The sequence below is a fragment of the Lissotriton helveticus genome, chromosome 5_1 (assembly GCF_964261635.1).
Source record: "Lissotriton helveticus chromosome 5_1, aLisHel1.1, whole genome shotgun sequence".
Classification (NCBI taxonomy): domain Eukaryota; kingdom Metazoa; phylum Chordata; class Amphibia; order Caudata; family Salamandridae; genus Lissotriton; species Lissotriton helveticus.
In genome coordinates, this window is record NC_136065.1 from 1,477,307,591 (window position 1) to 1,477,324,988 (window position 17,398).

Consider the following 17,398-nt stretch of genomic DNA (forward strand, 5'->3'; position numbering starts at 1 on the left):
GAGAGTGGATGGGACGGGAACACAACACAGGGTAGGAACGAACAGGGTCTATTTGCACTATCTACACGTTTTTGCTTCGCCTCCCCAGCCAAGCCGCCCAACGCCGCCGTACCTGTGACAGCCACACTCCTCCCTCGGGAGCGTGGCACGGCGGTCCACAGGGTCGTTGGCCTCCTGGCTTCTCTCCGACTTCCGTCTCTTCGTCTCCTCCGTGATATTCCTCCGGGCTGGCTTTCTCCACGTTCTCTTCGATGTCGCCTCCGTCCTCCGTTCCTATTGCTTCCGCCTGTCTCTCCTCCTCCGAGGTGCTAGCACACCCAACGAACAGGACTTCCCTGCTTTTCTCCAATCCCGTCGCTCTGACGTCCTTTGGGGGAGTGTCCACCTCGTCTACTGAAAACGCCCAGTTAAAGGAGCCGCTGTTGTGGTCGTCTTCCGAATCGCGTCGTCCTTCGTCCCATCGTCCTGACTGAAAAGAAGGAGTCGATGGTTGGTCAGCAGGGTGAGGGTTCCACCAATCACGTGAGGTAGGCGCCCCCACCTCGTTACACAGATATAAAAAAAAGGACCCCAAACCCATTCTTTAGTTTACTCATGAAGCTGCAGAAGGACTCTAAGAGCACTGCCTGCTGCATTGGCCTGCTGTACATTTCAGAAGACTGTTTTGCTACACCAAGAAGGACTGCTCTGCTGCTTGAGTTCTGCTCTTCTACTTGAACCCCTTGACATCCAGAAGGATTCCACGGACTAGCTGGCTGGCCTCCTGATCAGAGCCTGAATGACAGAAAAGGGTCTATCCGTTTTGAACCTGCACCTGGACCCTGACTGAGTGAGTCCTGACACTCCAAGTGGTGTATTTTTAGTCCTGGACCCTTGGAAGTGGTGCTAAAGAAAGCCCAAATCCAAAATCAAGGATTTCGAACATTTTGGGCAAAAAAGTGCCATGAGCAGCCAGAGGAGACCAATATCTACCTGCTCCTTGATTCACCCAAGGTGCATCACTGGTTGGCCTGACTTTGCGGCAGTACCTGCTACGTTCTCCCCTGCAGCAGCAAATCCTGTTCAGCGGCTTCTCGCAGAAGGGTTTCTAGCCTCTTGGAGCCCTTACCGGCTACAGCCTGCAGATTTGTCCTGATGAACATTTTCGAATTCCAAAAAAGAGACTTAGGGCTAGATGTAGGTAATAGCAAATACTGAATGGTAAATAACGAATTTTACCGATTCGGTATTTACTAATCGGTAATTGCTATGTAGGAAAAAAAGAAATCTGTAAGAATACCGAATCGGTAAGATTCGGTAATTACCGATTCGGTAATTACCAAATCAGTATTTGCCATTGATTCCTATGGGCCTTGAAGCCCATAGGAATCAATAGCAAATACAGATTCGGTAATTACCGAATCGGTAAAAATACCGAATTTCCAAGGGGGACAGGGTGTCACTTTGACACCCTGTTGCACCCCTGTTTCTGGCTTGTGTGCCATGTGGCACACAAGGCACACAAGCCTAAGGGCATGTATGTGTGTCACATGGCACAGGTGTACATGCACAGATGTGCATGTACACAGGAGTTCGCAATTTACCACCCAATAGTTTTGGGTGGTAAATAACAAATTCTAAAAGCCCTGTAGCACTGTTTAAAGTGCTACCTACATAAGAAATTACAGATTCGGTAATTTTACCGATCGGTAATTTTACTGAATCTGTAAAATTACCGATTCGGTAAATTTACCGAATCTGTATGTTTTTGCTACCCCTACATACCAATGTCCAAATACCAGTCGGAAACGGCCACAAATCGGTATTTTCGGCCGTTTCCGACCTGTATTTGGACACCTATATCTGGCCCTAAGTTTGAAAGTAGGTATTTTCATTGTGACTTCATCCAATGGCTCCCCGACAGCACCTCCTCCTCAGACACTGCCAGCTGCCGTGCCTGGCTCAACTTTATCTTCTCAGATATTTTCTTCTAAAATTTCTTTTAAATTCAAAGGTAAGCAGAGACGGGACCAACCCACTTCATGCATCTGACCCGTGCTCCATAGCAGTTGGCTACAACTTTTGACTTTGTCCTGGTCTCATGCGACTAGATGTCCACAGTTGGAGCTTTGAGATGCTATTTAACACTTACAATTTTTATATTCAGAACTCCGGTTCTACTGATTGAATATTTGTTGTTTTGTTTTCAAATAAATCACTAAAATGCACTCTATTTTTCTAATTGGTGTGTGAATTTTCTTGCATTGTGTTTATACTTTATTATTGATTATGTACTGCATAAATATGTTACACTTTGCCTCTAAGTTAAGCCTGACTGCTTTTATGACAAGCTACCAGAGGGTAAGCACAGGTTAAGTTAGTGACTTTTTGTGGTTCACCTTGACACGGTTTGTAGCTGTCGCTTGCGTAGAGTTTCATCCAAATCAACCAACAGCCCAATTTCTCACATTCAGGATTTGACATACGAGCCCAGTTCATTAAAATAAAGAGGGCCACAGTTGCCACACTAGATGAGAGGCTTAGAATAAGTCCTCCATGAACTGTTTAATCAGGCTTTTAGAGACGAATGACTGGTTAGAAGAATGCCGGTATCTGGAGATCGGGTCAAGTGGATTCCAAAGAGACATGATTGAGACCAGGTTTATCAAGAAGGAATAGATAAGGCAGCATTTGATAGTATTGGAGTAATAGGCGATTTAGGCCTGTTGGGACGGAAATCTCCCCTGCAAGGTGATGGTAGTGCAGTCCTACCCTGAGTGCCCTAGCTGCAACTATGTCTGGATCCTTGTTACCAATTTTTGGTCATGGGCAAACATGGATCATTACTTTTCGACATGACCTAAGCCTGTCTCATGGCTTAGGTCATGCCGAAAAGGGAGGGATGCTCAAAGAGCTACCTTTGTATTGGTGAAGGGCTTCTGCCCTTACCAAAAATTAAATAGCATGAATGCAGCAGTGGTAGCCTAGTTGTCATAATAGTGACCAGTAGATCAGTACTGGATTAATGAGGCAGTTATGTTATGTTATGTTATTTTATTTTTATATAGCGTAAATCACCACTGGTCTCTAAGCGCTTTCCAGAAAAGGCACAGCTCACTGGCGTCACTGGGCCTAAAGGCAGCGGGACGGCACTACACCAATACTAATGTTTCTCTGAACAGGTGGGTCTTTAAAAACTTTCTGAAGGAGAGCAGAACTGATTCCTTTCGCAGATACTCCGGCAGATCATTCCAGATCTGTGGAAGGAGGACTGAGAAAGTTCTGCCCCCTTTGGTTTTAAGATTATACCTAGGAGAGGCCAGTCTAACGGCCTCGGAAGAGCATAGGGCTTTACCGGGCACGCACTTTTGCACTCTATCTTTTATATATTTAGGTGCAGTCCCATAAATAGCCTTATGGGTTATACAGAGACTTTTAAATTGCACACGCTTTTCGACTGGCAGCCAGTGCAATTTGTGTAGTAATGGAGTGGCTCTTGTTCTCCTGGGGAGTCTAAAAATGAGCCTAGCCACATCATTTTGCACAACTTGCAGTCTCCTAAGGAGCTTCTGGGAGATGCCCAAATAGAGGGCATTACCATAGTCCAGCAGAGAGATAACAGTGGCGGAGACAATGGCTGGTAATCAGAAAAAGAGAGGAGGGGCACAAGTTTCCGCAGCTGCCTGAGTAAGCCCATGCAGATGCCCACAACCGAAGAAACGTGGCCAGCCATAGACAAATCCGAGTCGATTTTCAATCCCAGACTTTTTATAAAAAGTCCTTTGTGTGGCCCCTATTAAGATGGTCAAAAACCATAGAAGTCTTCCAACAGCTTCCTGGTATTCACACTCATTAAAGGAATTTTTAAAAAGCTGCTGAAAACCATAAAACATCTAAAGGATTAATTACTCCCTAGAAGAGATGGCAAAATATACATTGATTATCCAAGAATATAAATCCTTGATTAAGGTGGAGGAGACTACATTTTTCTCTGACAGGATTAAAATGGCTGTAATTTTCCCAGGGGAAACATTTGAAACTGTGCAGTAGGTTTCGTGCCTCCCATTTGCTAGTCCAATAACTCAGAGCCAACAGCTATGCGAAGGCTTGGTAGATTTGTTTTTAAAAAAAGGTAGAGGATGTTTATGAGTAGTTAGGCAGTGGGATGTTTGCACACAGGGTGATGATACTCCCCCAGAGGAAAACACTTTGAGTTTTTGAAATTTTCCACTCCTGACAAATGAGCGAGTAGTAGAATTGACGTTGATCACTAAATCAGGCACCCCAGCAGACACATGCCCTCCGAAAGTGTTACACAAGATTGAGGGATGTATCACTGCACTTCTTACTACACTATTAAATAATATCATTAGGGCAGCACATTTTCCAAAGAAATAGAAAGAGGCATTGATCCTCTCATTATTATAAGAAAAACCATGTTAAATCCTAATGAAGAGAAGAACTACGGTCCACTCTCTCGACCCCCCATTACAGCCAAAATCTTAGAGAGACGTATAAACATCGCAATTTCAGATTATTTGGAGAACATTAAGATTCTGGATGAAGCCCATTTTGGGTTTAGAAAAGCCTATAGTACGGAATCGGCTTTGGTGTTAGCTACCGGAGAGATTCAACACATTATGGACAAGGGTGGGAAGGATGTTGTGGTACTTTTAGACCTATCCGCAGCCTTGGACACTGTCAGCCATCCAGTTCTAAAACATCGGATGACAGAAGTTGGTATTGGAGGTTCAGCTCTTGATCTCGTCGATTTCTTCCTTGATGGTAGGGAGCAACCAGTTGCCCTGGGAGTCTTTATTTCTAAATCTTTTACATTGCAGTGTGGTGTCCCACAGGGATCATCATTCAGTCCTAAGTTATTTAATTTGTACGTAGCCCCATTAGCTAAATTGATAAGAACATTTCGTTCCTTAACTATATCCTATGCTAACGATATCCAAATAGTGGTATAGATCACCAACGGGAGTGAGGACGTGGCCAATCGATTTAACAATTGCATGAGAGCCATAGTGGATTGGATGAGCAGCCACTGTCTTAAGTTAAATTCCAATAAGACAGAGGTACAGAACTTTGGAAATGACATCCGCTTTTGGGACACCGCTTGGTGGCCCGAGTTTGGGCACTTTGTCCATTCCTGCTCAGAAAGTAAGAAATCTGGGAATCCTGTTTGATTACAACTCACTTTCTTGGATCAGTCTAATCAGCCCATGTCGTCTTGCTTCTTTGTGCTACAACCATTAAAGAAGATTCTGCCTTTATACCTTTTGATCTCAGTTAGACAGTTATCATTATTCCAGTTTTTACGAGATTGGAAGACTACAATGCCCTTTATTTGGGTATGCAGCAATGGTTGTTAAAAAAGCAACAGAAGATTCGGAATGCAGCAGCTTGTCTGCTCAGTAATATTAAGAGGTTAGACTCTGTTTCAAAAGTCATGGAGGGACTACATTGACTCCCTGTTAAGAAAAGGGTCGCATTCAAAGCACTTTGCACAGCTCACAAAGCTTTTCATCTGACAGATCCCTAATATTTTATGAGATTCTTTTGGTCCATACTGTGGCTGCGATTAGGTCAGCATTAGCAGAAGCCATCCTGCATTTAGAGACTATCTTGTCCGTTCTGTGGAATCCATTTTGTATTTCTGTCAGCCATTTTGTTTGCCATGTGCTACCATGTGCTCGTCATGTGCTCTGTCCTACCTTTCTGTTAACTGCTCTTGAAATCTGCCTAGAGACGAACTATATTTAGCATATTCCACCTTCGCACATGCTCAGTTGAGCTTGCAGCTGTCCATGCAGCTGCTGTTAGTCTGTAACTGTCAGGATGTTTTTACCAGAATTAGCAACTGTTGGCTCCTCCCACTTGTTGACTGTGCATTTTCTGTATGACCTTATATGTACCTAAAACCAGCATTTTGCACTTGTACCGCCTTCATTTGAGCCCCTGTGTGGGTATAAAAGGACGAAGCTCCTTCCATTCAGGGTGCTACTTCATACATTACCGAAGGGTGCTGTGGGAATGTAGTTCCACCTAATGAGGTTTCATAAATCTTGTATTTTCTATTCCAGCTTCTGTGCCAACTTCTGTTCTATGGTCTGAGGACTCTGTGCAGAGAAGGGAGAACCCCTAGCACTGGTAGGCCTTGCTGAGGCCCACCACCACAAATTGGTGCTTCCAACGTGGGGCTCATCGGCAACTCGGATGCCCGATGGAGTGGTCGAGATGAAGGATTGGAATCTCGCTTTGGACGTGATCGCTGCCTGAGGAGACCCGAGTCTTGGCAACCACGGCATTTTTCCTTTCTTTCTGATCTGACCATCCAGGTGGTGTCGGTCCTCGACTGAGGTCTCTTCTGTTGATTCGCCGTGCAGTGACCATTTGGTTGATTTGAGAACTTGGCAGTTGGAACCTGGACACCATTTGATTGGTAAGAGTCGTTCTGCGGCACTTGCTGTTGGTTTTTGATGCCTTGGATTGGTAAGGTAGTTTAGTAACACTTACTGTGGCTTTTGATTTGAAGAATTGGCCAATATTAGTATTTGTTTGTATGGTATATATAAATAGCAATTTATATAGGCAGGTAATGAGGAGATTTTTCTCTATTTGAATTTGTTTGAACGGCGCAACGTATGAAGAGTACCTTAAGCGCTACTTTGATTATAATACTGCATATTTTGCACTATTTTTGGCATGCCTGTTTCTAGCACACTTCGTAGGACGTGTTGCTTTTGTAGAGGTACCAGTTTGAGACTCGATGAAGCACAACCGCCCCCCCCGGAGGGGACGCCTAATAGGGACATGTATATTAAGTATGGTATTTCTTCTATAATGTACAGCACGTTATGGAATAAATACACTCGTAAGGATCCTGAGTTGCGTTGGCATATGCATGGGTCATTTGATTTACGAAAGATTCAGTATGTGGAACAACGAATGTTTAAGTGAAAGGCTAGGCAAGATATGTTTGACTGTGTGCGAATGTGGGAGAAAGAAGTGCATGAGCGAATGAAGCGTGAGCAAGCCTTGATTGAAAAAGAACAACGTAAGAGCATTCATGCGAAAGCATTGGAAATGAAAAATAGGGAAATTAAAGAGAGGGAAGATAAGGAGCGTCATTTAGAGGTAAATGGCCAATATGCTGTTCGTAGACCTCTTTATCCTATTCTTAATAAACCCCAAGATGAATCGGATGAGGACTCTCCTACAGACCAGGACAAAGCTCGAGAAACTCGCTCAATGTTATCTGATGGGCGTGCGTCTGACATTAGATCTGCTGGTTGTAAAGACGTTCATAGTACTGCCACTGCTTCTGAACTTTTTGATAGTATAAAAGATTGGCAGGAAAGCGAGCAAATATATTTTACCGATACATTTGCCGCAGAGGTTATTGAACGGTTCAGGAAATATTCGGTAGAAATGGAGCCCGATGATGTAGCAAATGATTGTAAACAACTACGTGAAGGTCTTTTTGTCTTCTCCCAGGTGGCTGACACGATCAGACGCTTGGTTAATCTGCATGTTGAAGCAGCCCGTTTGCGAGAGGAGAAAAAGGCAGCAGAAGCAGCTGCACAAACATCCCAGATCAACATGGCACGAACTTCTACTCCTGAAACAGATAAGAATGCTGCAATTATTTGTGAAACCCATGCGGGAAGCCGCGTCTTTATATGTTCCTCCTAAAGGAACGGGTACAAGTGATGATAAGACTTCTACAGATGCAAAGGGTTATTTTATTTATAATTGGGTTTACACTCCTTGGAATAGAGCAGATGTCATGGCCCTTAAAAATGCATTACCTCATCCGCGAAAGAATCCATCAGCCTTTTATGAGGAAGTTGAGGGTGCTATTAGCTCTTGTACTATGACTTTTTCTGATATTGATCGGTTTTTGGACTAATATTACCGCCTGATATGTGGAGAACTGTGCGTAAAGTTGATGATCGTGCGACATTTGGAGCATTATGGAAAGATTTAGAGCAGTTCGATGAAGACAGAGAACCTGCAAAGAAACCGTGTCAGTTAATTTTAAATCTTCCAGCAGCTATATTAGTTAAGTTAAAGACGATTATTCCCCCTAAAAAGATAGATTGGACAGTGTTAGCGTCTTGCAAGCAAAAAGCAGATGAATCAGTTTCTGACTTCTTCACACGATTTGAAGAGGCATTCCACGATTTTAGTGGCCATTCATTGACAGAGCTGCAAAAAGCAAAAGTGGGTTGGGGGGATAGATAATCAAATATTTAGATCATAAAGGACTCCCAATTCCCTTATATTGAGAACATCAATCTCTCCTTCAAGAATATGTATGCATCAAAGATTGCATATCCAAAGCGAGAACAGGATTATACATTTTATTTATAATAATCCATCGTGCAGATCAATGCTTATCTATGATTTCATCAATAACATTACATATACACATATATATATATATACAATATTTACATCCAATCTGTACAGCTAACAACAAACAATATGACAAAAGGAAACATATATACATTTTTCATTTACACCCATAAACACTTTACACCCAAAGATGTACTCTAACAAGAACAGTGCCCCCCTACTTATTCAGGGAGTCCACTAAGAGGAAGTCCTGTCTCCACACAATCAGTTCTAATCAATCTAGAACAATAAATCAGCGATTGTGGTGACTCCAAGTCTAATAATTAAAATGATATCCTCAGACTCCTCTAAACGATTTGGAGCATGTCGACGCGGGCGCGTTTCGGCCTTTAGATATCTTGGCCTCCTCAGGACACGGGTGAAATCAACTAATCTGTTATCAACCTTTATATCTAGATGGCAATTTCAAACAAAAACTTTGTGGGTTCCAAAGCTTATTACAGGGGAAACCACACGCCAACCGAAGCCCTTTAACTGGCGGTACTTCTATTATCTTTCATACGTAGTTTACCTTGACCTGAAAATACAGGAAAGCACGCCACGGCACTATCTCCTTACTCAAATACTCCATGCAGACGCACCATTGACAGAGGACACGGGTAGACATCTGTTCGTCGATAAATATGTCGCAAACCTTTTGCCAAGAATAGCTAGTCGCCTAAAGGCCAGTGAAAGTTCATGGACTACCTCTTCTTCGATTTTCTTTTGACTATGGCTCAGTATTATGAACACCAGGAATTAGAAGCGAAGGGTAATGAGGATAAAAAGAGTAAAGAGTTGAAAACACAGGTTATGTTGGCCCAGGCTTATGGTCCGCCTCCTAGAGGTAATGATAGAGGTGGACGTGGATCTTATGGTTCGTCCTTTCCTTCCTATACTCGTTCGAATTTGTCTGTTGACCAGTGTGCGTACAGCAAGAAATGTGGACATTGGCTTTCTGATTGTCCAGTACCGCGTGCTCAGCAGAGTCCACGTGGTCGGGGACAACTGAGAAATCGTTCTGGATATCCAGGGCCTAGAGGAAGCACGAATGCAACGTGCTAGGTTTGATGCTAATACACATGGACAGGATGGGTTTAACACTTTTGATAGACGGAACCAATATCAAATGTCCGACTATGTGCCGTTTGATTTTCAAGAATCTGCTTATGCATAGGATTGCCTAGGATGGGGTAAGGAATCAGTTGAAGTTCCAGTAGATCAGAGGGGTCCCTATGTTACAGTACATGTTTTGGGTTCTACTGATAAGTTTCTGGTTGATACAGGAGCTACTCGTAGCGCCTTGTCTAAACACTTGGTTCCTGGGGTTCCCCTGTCTGGCTTAACTATTACATCGATAGGTTTCGATGGAACACCTTCCCTTAGCCCACTGTCACAACCACTTGCATTCCATGTTGATAAGTTTACTGCTCCATGTCCGTTTTAGCTCTCTCCAAACACACCAGATAATATTGTGGGTCTTGATATGCTCAGATATTTCAGGGCTACGATACGATGTTCTCCGGAAGGAGTACAGGTTACTTTGAATGACAACTTCCCTGTGATTGAGAGATTCTGTATTGTTAAAGAGGACATTGCATTAGCTTCACTCCCTAGTACTTTGTGGGCAACTTCAGACACCGATGTAGGGCAAATGGTTATTCCGCCAGTACATATTAGTGTCAAGGAGGGTGCTTCATTGCCAAGACTGCCTCAGTATAAAATTTCTCGAGAAGGAGAAGAAGCACTCACACGCATTGTACATGATTTGATTAAAGTGGGGGTTGTGGAAGAAGTTCCTTACAATGTTTGCAATAGTCCGATTCTTCCCATTTTGAAAAACGATACTGACACTAGGATTGACAGATTTATCATTGATTTGAGAGAAGTTAACAAGATTGTTGTACCGCAGTACCCTGTGGTTTCTGACATAACGACATTGCTTCCCATGATCGCTCCAACAGCAACTACATTTTCTGTAATTGATTTGAAGAATGCTTTCTTCTCGATTCCTATTCATCCTGACAGCCGATATTTGTTCGGTTTCACTTTGAATAATCGATCATACAGATTTTGTAGAGTTCCCCAAGGGTACACTGAGAGTCCTAGTATCTATAGCCAAGCACTGAAGAGACAACTTGATTCTTTCATCTTACCTAAAGGGGTGGCTCTCAAACAATATGTCGATGACATCTTGGTGGCAGCCGATATGCCTGAGCAGTGTGAAGAATGTACTTTGTCTTTACTTTCTTTTTTTGCTACACACAACCATAAAGTATCACGGAAGAAATTGCAATATTGTAGACCGAAGGTAACCTACTTAGGTCACCTTCTGTCTAAGGAGGGCCGTGCACTGACACCAGATCGCATTCAAGCAATTTTAGACACACCAGTACCTTCCACACAGAAAGATGTCCACGCATTCATTGGTTTGACATCATTTTGTAGGTAATGGATATTGGGTTTTTCAATAAACAACAAAAGAGTGTCCAATGTTTTTTTTCAATGTTAGACCACAAGAAGGAGCAAACAAACAGCTTCACTTGAGACGTTTTAGAAAGCCCTCACTCACCACCTAGTGATGACATGCTTCATCATCGGGCCCCACCAAAGAGACCGAGTGTCTCTTTGGTGTGCTGCAACGCCAGATTTACTGCGGAGCGGGTTGGTGAGTTCAGGCAGTGTTGTGCAAAGAAAAGTAACTAGTGAGTGGTGGATGGTTAAAAAACAGTCCGTAGTGTATCAAAATAACTTTATTTAAATGATCACTAAGGATAGGTTTAAAATAATGTGTTGGAAATTTTGTCCACAATTTGTTGAGTGGTAGTTTCCTAAATATCAGTTGACATGTTTCAGCCACGAAACTGTGTAATTTTACCTGGCATTCATCAAGACTCTGCGTGTGCTAAACCCTGGTGGAATGGACGCGCTAAGGCCCACCCTTACCTAGGGGCGTGAAAGTGAAAATTAACAAAAAGGTGAAAAGTGCAAAAAAATTAGAAAGGGGAGAATGTCTTCCTAATTACTCCTGGTTTAGGAGGCTTCCGGCTTAAGGGTTTCTGCACCTGTAAATGGAAATGACAAGGACATACAAAAATGACACAACATACATTCAGTAATGATGCTGAACACTTGTGTACATCGCTAGTGCTCCAGTGTGTGGTTTGACATTCGTGGTAAAATAACGGTATAGTTATCACCACCGTAGTCCCTGGGCTTATAGATGCTAAACAATGGGTAGTGCTGTGTACTACTCGTGCTATGCACAAGTATGGTTGATTAAAAGGAAGGTATTTCCCTTGTAGCTATCAAAGTAAAATGCAGGCACGATCGTGCTAACAGATTAAAATATATCTCACTTTCGTGGTGTTAGGAATTCGCACCATGGGTCTCAGGAGGGGGGTGGGAACGTAATTGGCACACCCTGCGATTTTACAAAACAAAGGAAGTAAACACACAGTCAGTCGTATAGCGTTAGATAAGTACTTAGCTCGGTAGTGAAATCGTGAACAGATTTTAGCTTCTACTCACGCCCTCGACGCTCGGCACCCGCTGTGTACCTGCATCTACCCTCGACCGGACCCCGAAGATGTGGACGCGGGGCCAGGAGAGCATTAAATGGAGGTTTTTGGAATGATCGGCTTCCGGGTGGGCGTGACCGCATTCTGTCGGTACCCACGTATGGGCCAATCAGGAAGATCCTACGTCCCAGTCACATGGTCAGGGGGTATGACGGGCCAATTAAATCGGTCCACACGTATCCTGACGTGTGAATGTTGTCTGTTGGTATGGTGACCATCGGCTTTAACACCGAGGCGGTCGCTTGCTTCAATGGACTGGGGGCTTGGTTAAATGCTCCAATCAGAAGCCCGTCATTGCGGAGCCCGGGAGCTTGTTTCCGTACACGATCAGTAAGAGATCACAAATACCAGTTCAGCGCTAAAGGAGAACGCAATAATCTATAAGATCTAGTTTTAATGGCAGCAAAAAGTTTCTTAATGTGCCTGAAACTGGTGTTAGATTTATCATCTTGAGGGGCAAAATTGTGCGCTTACTTGTGTACTGATAGCCAATGGGCCCTCGTAACAACGGTGGTGGGTCTCACATGGCAAAATTGGAACAAAGGGAGAGGGGGAGGGAGTTAAGGGGAACAGTTCGTAAGGGACAGAGTGAGGCTCATTGTGCTAAGCTGTTCAACAATTACAGGGGTGTCTGCCTGACAAAGGTCTCATTGTATTCATTTGATTACAGAGTTCCATGGAATATCGTCATTTAATCCAAGTAGGTGGGTCCCACTTACTAAAATGAGCAGACACTTTCTCGAACTGAACCACACAACAAATGACATGCAATGGACAGTTATTGAACATGTGAGTAGTGGCAATAACATAAATCACCGCCTTTTTGAAAAAGAACAGCGGTGGGTTTATAGGCTTGGGACCCACCTACTTGGATTAAATGACGATATTCCATGGGACTCTGTGGACAAAATTTCCAACACATTATTTTAAACCTATCCTTAGTGATCATTTAAATAAAGTTATTTTGATACACTACGGACTGTTTTTTAACCATCCACCACTCACTAGTTACTTTTCTTTGCACAACACTGCCTGAACTCACCAACCCGCTCCGCAGTAAATCTGGCATTGCAGCACACCAAAGAGACACTCGGTCTCTTTGGTGGGGCCCAATGATGAAGCATGTCATCACTAGGTGGTGAGTGAGGGCTTTCTAAAACATCTCAAGTGAAGCCGTTTGTTTGCTCCTTCTTGTGGTCTAATATTGAAAAAAAACATTGGACACTCTTTTGTTGTTTATTGGCTATTACCGGGGAATAAGAGTGTCATTCTACTCTCCCTACCTCTCTTTTTGTTTAGACGTATTGGCTTTTTCACACATTGTTAAACTCCTGCTAGCACTTTTGACTAAAAACACTTCGATCGCCCTTCCATGGACAGATGAATGCCAAAATGCTTTCCGTCAGTTAAGACAAGCTCTTTGCTCTGCACCACTGTTAGGCAAACCAGATTACACAAAGGCTTTTACACTCTATGTACACGAGAAAGATGGGTGTGCATTGCCAGTTTTAGTACAGACACACGGTGATAAGCAGCGCCCCTGTGCATATTTTTCTGCAGTTCTTGATCCTTTTGCTTGTGCATTGCCTGGGTGCTTCCGTTCAGTTGCAGCGACAGCTGTGTCCATACGTCCGAGTGAAGGGATAGTTTTGTCACACAAACTGATGGTGCTAGTACCCCATGCAGTAGATACCCTTTTGAATCAGACTTAGAGACAACACTTAACTAGTGCTCGCCTGACAGGATATGAATTGACACTGTTAGCACCTTATATTTCCTTCAAGAGGTGTGCGACACTCAATTCAGCTACTTTGTTGCCATATCTTGTATATTCCTTACCGAGGAACAGACAAAGGGTTGTGTCGATTTGCAAGATATGCCCCTTTCAGATGTAGATGGGGAACTGTGGGTTGATGGGTCCTGTTTGAAGTTACCAGATGGCATAACCTCAGCTGCATATGCAATCATAACACTTGAGACAGTAGTGGAAATATCTCGCATACCACAGAAGTCGGCTCAAGCAGCTGAACTAATAGCTTTGACAAGAGCGTGTGAACTTAGCACTGACTTGTGTGTGAACATCTACATGGATAGCCGCTATGTTTTTGGAGTGGTTCATGATTTTGGCCTACTCTGGAAGGAAAGAGGCTTTCTTACATCCCACGGGATGCAGATAATGCACGGAGAATTAGTGCATAATCTCTTGACTGCACTTACATACCCAAAGAGAATTGCTATTATGAAGTGTAGCATGCACAAGAAAATGTTGACAAAATAGGACAAGGCAATGCCCTTGCAGACCACGTAGCCCGTGAGACTCCGATGCAGCGAAGCACTACATCCATGTACGTAGTGAAATCACAAGCTGAGGGTTGGCATGATGCTAGAGAGGAAACATTGGATAAACAGAGATCTGCCTCTGTGAAAGAACTTGAGCAATGGTCTAAAGAAGGAATATTGGACGTTGAGGGTTGTTGGCGCAACAAAGACATGGATAAATGGAAATTGCCTGCAGTCTATTTACAACTATGGTTCAAATGGCACATGGGCTGGCACATGGGCTGGCACATGTTGGAGCTCTAGCAATAACTAAATTGCTTAGGCAAGTTTGGGAGCATTCTGAAATTGCCAGCACAGCTAAAAGAGTAGTAAAGTCCTGTTTGATCTGTTGGAAGTATAATCCTGGTAAAGGGACACAGACTCCTACAGGAGGGTTTACTAGACCAACTGCACCTTTTGAAGTTTTGCAGATGGATTACATCCAACTTGAACGCTGCAATAATCTGGAATACGTCCTAGTGGTGGTATGTGCCTTCAGTAAATGGATAGAGGCATACCCTACAAAGGATAATACTGCTCTCACCACAGCGAAGGTGCTTCTGAAGGAGTTTTTCCCTAGATATGGTGTTTGTAAACTTTTGTGGAGTGACAACGGACCTCATTTTATTGGGCAAGTTGTTGAGCATGTCCTGAAAAGATTAGGGATCAAGCAGAAATTCCTTGCAGTCTTCCACCCACAATCAGCAGGATTAGTGGAGAGGTACAACGCTACTTTGAAATTGAAGTTGGCGAAAATACTGGCTTCCACGTCTTTGTAGTGCCCAGATGCACTACCCTTGGCATTGTTGTCCATAAGATCGATGCCACATTCACGATCTGGCCTTACCCCATATGAAGTGGTCTTTGGGAGACCAATGCACATTTGGGAAGTTCCTAAGCCACGCCCCATACTTGATGTTCCATGTGTTCTGATGAATGATTATTTGGCACAGTTAACTAACAGTTTGATCTCTATTCATCAACAGGTTCGGGAAGCTCTTCCTGACAGATCTACAGGTGAGGCCCATGAACTCCATCCTGGTGACCACGTGATGGTCAAGGTCTTCGACAGATCGAACAGCTTGGAGCCGAGGTGGCGAGGACCAGAGCAAGTGCTGCTTGTGACAAAGACAGCAGTTCGAGTGACGAACAAGAAGAACTGGGTCCATAGCACACACTGCAAACGTGTGTCGCCTGCCTTGGTGGAACCTGCTGTGTTGACCGACCATTGAGAGATTTTGGAGACGGAGAAAGGTCAAGCTATCTCACCTGACGAATCTGCGGAAGTCTTCCCACACCACACGATTCCTGGATAATCGCGATACCACTTGAGACCGAGGAAAGAATCTGCAGTGCTGAAAAAGACTTATTGAGCTACCGCCCTGGGTTAGTGAAATGGAACGCCGGTGTGGCAAGGGGGGGATCAGTCCTGCGTAGTGTAGTGACACCCGTCTTGGCCCGTGTGAAGAAATCAACTGCTGCCCAGGGATAAGAGCTCCAACGATTGTTTCAACGAATAAATACAAAGATCAATTATCATTGTTGCTAAAATGCATAACAAAAGAATCATTTGTGCTGTAGGGTTTGTTGTTGCTCTGGTGGTTATGGCAATAAACATCTGGTTTGTTGAGAAAGTGGCTCCTGCTAAACAGCTTTTTGTTGCCACTACTACAGCGCCAGTGGAACATCATTACTTCACGTTTCTGTACCATGAGCAGAAGAATTGACATTCGTACTTAAACAACACTTTTATTCAAATGTTGCATCATACACATAATGCCACGAATACCACCAACTGTTAGGTGTGTGGGATGATACCTGCACATCAAAAGAAAGGAGGAACACCTTTTATTCCTCTGCCGTTTTCCCATAATGGTTCATATCAAGCTTGGTATGCACTTTTGTTTGCTTCCAGAAAGCCTTCAGTAGGTGGGATTAAATTCCGTCTAAATAAAGTATGTTATCAAGATACAGATGGTTATCCTCACGCTGAAGGGACTAAATGGGAATGCGAAGAGTATCAACCTGACAATATTTCGACACCATATGTCTTTACGAACATGAGAAATATTAAAAACAATGGACTTTTTGTGATTTCTGTTACTAGAGCTAAAGCAGATTTATGTATTAGTAGTGTTGGGAGAGTTCCAGTAGTAAGGAGTGAGTGTACAGTAGTTCTGACCATTGAAGGTGCTAATAACAGCAGTTTTACGTCTTCACATAAAGCTTATTTTGTGTGTGGAAATAAGGGATACTATCAGTTGTTGGGTGGTCAGGGATCTGCTATGTGTCCTTTCTATTGCCCCCTGTGTTTGTGGCACCTGCGTCATATCATTTCGACTTCAAATTGTACAATTACATTTCTAATAACAGAAATAAGAGGACAATAAGTACTGATGAAGTGGATCAAACTGACACTGCTCTACAACAATATGTCGATTTTAACTTAGGATTGTTCTTTGTGGGTGCTGCATTGAATAGCAGAAAGATAAGGTGATTGACTCGTGTTGTGGAAGCTGTCACCAATCAAACAGCTATGGCACTTGGGAACATTACAGAGGAGCTGCAAGTCGCGAGGATTGTAGCACTCCAGAATCGCATGGTATTAGATGTGACTCTGGCTGATCGAGGTGGTGCATGCCGCATCATTGGCAGCAGCTGTTGTGTCTTCATTCCGGATCACTCGCCTTCAGTATATAATGCAATCTCTAAACTGCATAAGATTGCTGCAGAAATTCACCCAGAGACTGGTACATGGACATTCTCGAACTGGATATGGACACTCTTTATCACTTGGGGCTGAAAGCTACTGACTATCTTATGTATATTATTGATGATACTATTTACATGCTGTGTATGTATACAATGTGGTCCTATGCTTTGCTCAAGATGCATCACTGCTTGTACACCTGCCAAAAGAAATATTGCAGAAACAAAACCACAACAAATGTTAAATAAAGAGATAACTGAGATGATGAGCATCAATGTACAGGATGACTTTATTTTTATTTATTTATTTTGAAAGTTTTATAGAGCGCGAACAAGACCCTTGTGGGTATCAGAGCGCTTTACAGTAAATGTGTATAGACAACTCAAACAATAAAATTAAGCAG